This window comes from Schistosoma mansoni, chromosome W (assembly GCF_000237925.1).
Source record: "Schistosoma mansoni strain Puerto Rico chromosome W, complete genome".
NCBI lineage: Eukaryota > Metazoa > Platyhelminthes > Trematoda > Strigeidida > Schistosomatidae > Schistosoma > Schistosoma mansoni.
In genome coordinates this window covers 57,764,061-57,767,881 of record NC_031502.1, presented here as the reverse complement: position 1 = coordinate 57,767,881, position 3,821 = coordinate 57,764,061, and the positions used below count along the sequence as shown (strand labels likewise).

At 36.7% G+C, this 3,821-nt stretch overlaps 1 non-coding gene across 1 annotated transcript; it reads right to left on the bottom strand.

The window, feature by feature from the left end:
* Positions 1–11: 11 nt before the first annotated feature.
* Positions 12–78, bottom strand: Smp_tRNA_00045_Gln_TTG.1.1. Its single transcript has one exon. It is a non-coding gene (tRNA).
* Positions 79–3,821: the final 3,743 nt, after the last annotated feature.

Here is a 3,821-nt window from a genome sequence, read left to right as displayed (position 1 = left end):
AGGATTGATGTTCACTCTGGGACTCGAACCCAGTACTGTTTGCTTCAAACGCCATCGCGTTGTCCACTCAGCTACTGAGTCCTGATAGCCACTTGCTTGTGTAATGTGGTGAAGTTTAAATTCACTTAGTATTGTTTGTTTGAATCTTCCCATTGATGTTTTAGGACTGCAATTGATCAGTCTCTTTATCAGGACTCAGTGACTGAGTAAATAACGCGATAGCGTTTGAAGCGAAAGCTACTGGGTTCGAGTCCCAGAGTGAACATCAACCCTGAAATGCAGATACATCCAGCTTACCAGTCCCAAATAGGAGGAAACTCGCGTTCTACTGCATTCTACTGCTAGTAACTATCCATCTTTGCAGAACATTGTTTATCTTTATTCTATATTGATTTTTTTCTTCACTAAAATAAATTTATTTTATTCAATTAGAAGAAAAATAATAAACATTTAAAAAACACTTCTATTTTTGATTTATTTACATTGTTAATTTATTTTAATTTGCCCTCCCCCTCCGTCCCCCTTTCTATTCAATCTTTCTGAAGAAGTTTTTGTTTTTTATAAAATACAAGAAAAAAAAGTTTTATTTTTAGCCAAAAAAATTTTTTTTTCACTTCATTACATTTGTGTTTATGAATTGATATTTACAAATGGATTGATATGTTAAAACAAAATAAAAAATAATAACAATTGGAAATACTTAGTATCTCAATATGAATTAACATTAATATGTACTTGCTTACTTACTTACTTACGCCTGTTATCCATCATCGAAAGAGCATAGGTCAGTCGCTAGCATTCTCCATCCAACTCTGTCATTTCCAGTTGTTTCCAGTTGCTTGCTATTCATCTATAAAGTCTAAATAGTCTAGTTTATTCCGAGATGTCCGTTGTAATGCAGTAAACTAACAGAAGAATGAGAATTGGAGAGAGTAAACAGCCTTGTCTAACTCCGTTGTTCACTTCCGATGTGTCTATCAGCTGACCTTCATGCATGACTTTGTTGTGTAGTGCATTGTATTAATTCCATATGGTAGTGACGATCTTCTCAGATACTCACTCCATTGTGTCGAAGAAATTTCCACACTGTCGAATGATTTCTCATAATCAAGGAAGTTGATATATATAATGACGAGTTGCATTCAATTGCATGTTCAATGATGATCCGTATTGTGACGATTTCGTCTGTGCATGATCGATGCTTACGGAATCCGATCTGTTGATGTGAAAGCTATCGGGTCTAGTTAACCTTCCATCGTGTGGAGCAACACTCTGTTGATAAGTTTTCCCGGTACCGATAGTAATGTGACTCCTGTGTAGTGTTGTAGTGTTGTTGTAGGCTGTCGATGATGGTTTCCGTCCAACCACGCAAATTGAGTTTCTTGTACGGAAAACTCTTCAAGAATATTTGTACCGTTTTAATGATGATTGTGGTAGTTGTGGAAGGAAGTTTCAGCTCACTCTATACAGTATGACTGACTGTGTTCACGTTCATGCAGAAGATTGTGACTTTATTATTGGTTGACAGACAGTTGTGTTTGTTTGAGTTGCATATGTTGCTCAATTGTAGGAATGTGGTCCTTATTTTGAAAATTCTCTCCTTTATGTCCGCATCCGATCCTCCTTGTTCATAGATACGTGAAAGATTCCACATCTTCCAAAGTTTCTCAATGAAGTATGATTGAGTTGTTGTTCTCGAAACATCTGACAGGAAATCCATTTAAATGTATTCATCAAATTTTGTCTATCGTCTATCACTTTAACATATTTACATTTATATAGCGATTTTCAAATAATGCTGGATGATAGATTTTATTAAAAAAAAACACTAGTCATTTAATTTTTACTGAGGAATATATTCATTTTTAAACAAAATACAAATTAGTGGTTGAATTCACGAGTCGATTTAAGCTAGACCTTCATTGAAAACTTGGAAGCACTGAATGGCCGTTTCGTTTTAGTATGGAACTCCTCAACAGTGCTCATCCACGATCTGGCACTCAGGACTTGAAACCAGGACCTTCGGTCCAGCGCGCTTACGCCTGACCTGTAGACCATTGGACCGTCATCTAACGGCGTTGACGTCTAACTTCAGTAAACCTATAGTTATGTGCAACTTTTCATCTATTTTTTGAACTGGATAACTGCCTCACACTGGTCACGGTTTCTTACTAGAAATTGCGGAAATCCATGACATTGCGCTCCCGTCCACCATTGTCTTTAGTGAGTAAATACCTCACAACAGACACGATTTGTCTCTACTGGTCACGTCTACTTATTAGAACTCCTTGAAACACATAGTGAAGCACATCGTGAGCACTGCAGCGTAATGTCGTGAATTGATTGAATTAGATTATTAAAGTTTTCAAAAACCCTCATTCTGAAAATATACAGAAGATATACAGTTTCTAATTATAAAAATAAATCAACTCATAATGAAAGACTAAAACCAAAAAAAAAAATTAAAAAAAACCCTGATATTTGATTTGATTTAAAAAATGTAAATGAGTGAATTTAATGACAGTGAAGATAATTCTGTTACTGTGTAACCTCACCCCCCTCAATCGCCACTTCAAGATGAAATGTTTCAAATATAGAAACAGTTACGTCAATAGTATACAGAAGAATGAGAGAAAAAAGACAATCCACAATTGTCTATTTTAATTTTCCTATTTCGTCTAACTAAAGAAATAAATCATGAAACGATTATAAACAACAACAAAACAGGTAAAGAAATAATTTTATAGTTGAAGTCATGAGTTAATTGAAGGTAGACCATCATGGAAAACCTGGAAACACTGAATGGCCGTTTCGTCCTATTGTGGGACTCTTCAGTAGTGCGCATCCACGATCTCGTCTCTCGGGATTCGAATCAGGACCTATCAGTCTCGCGCGTGAGCGCTCAATCATTATACTACTGAGCTGGCCGGCATCCAGCGGTGTTAATGTCTAACTTTAACCAATCCGTGAAATTGAGCATGACTTCAACTATAAAATTACTAAAATCTCCACAAACCTCCTTCTGAAAGAAATAATTCACAATCATGTAGACATCTTAAATATGGAGGTTATTTATTTTCTTTAAAACTGGTTTCCGTAAGTGGTTGTCCCATGTTCATATTGATCACATCAGTTCAAATTGTCAATTTCCCATTTTTAATATCATGCAAATTAAGCTCTCTCTAATAGCATTGCATTCACAAAAATAACAGTACGTCATTCTCAAATTGTCTTAATAGCATGGTTTGCAGACAACCTATGACTTATAAGTACAATGCTAGCCTGACTATTATGTTTCAATAATTGAACTGATTAGTCAATCCAAGATAGATCGCTATTGAAAACCTGGATGTACTGGATTGACGTTTCTTCCTGGTATGGGACTCATCAGTAGTGCGGATCGACGACCTCCCACATAGAGCTCGAACCCAGGATGTTCGGTCTCGCACGCAAATACTTCACCTGCAGATTGCTGAGTTGCCATCCAACGGTGTTAGTGTCTAATTTAAATCAATCTATTATGTTTCATTATTTTCTTCAGTTCAAGATTCTACAACTGTCTAATAACATTATTTACGATTAGCCAATAATTCTTATAAGCCGGGGAATGTACTACGATCAAGGTCAAGTCATGATCCCGTCTCGCGAGATTCGAAACCAGGACCTATCAGTCCCGAGCGCAAGTTCTGAATTCACGAGTTAATCTAAGCTAGACCATCAGGGAAACCCTAGTATCACTGGACAGCCGTTTCGTCGTTAGGTTCTAGGTTCAAGTTTCGCATGCTGGATCAAGGATGCGTACTGTTGAGGAGTCCCATGCT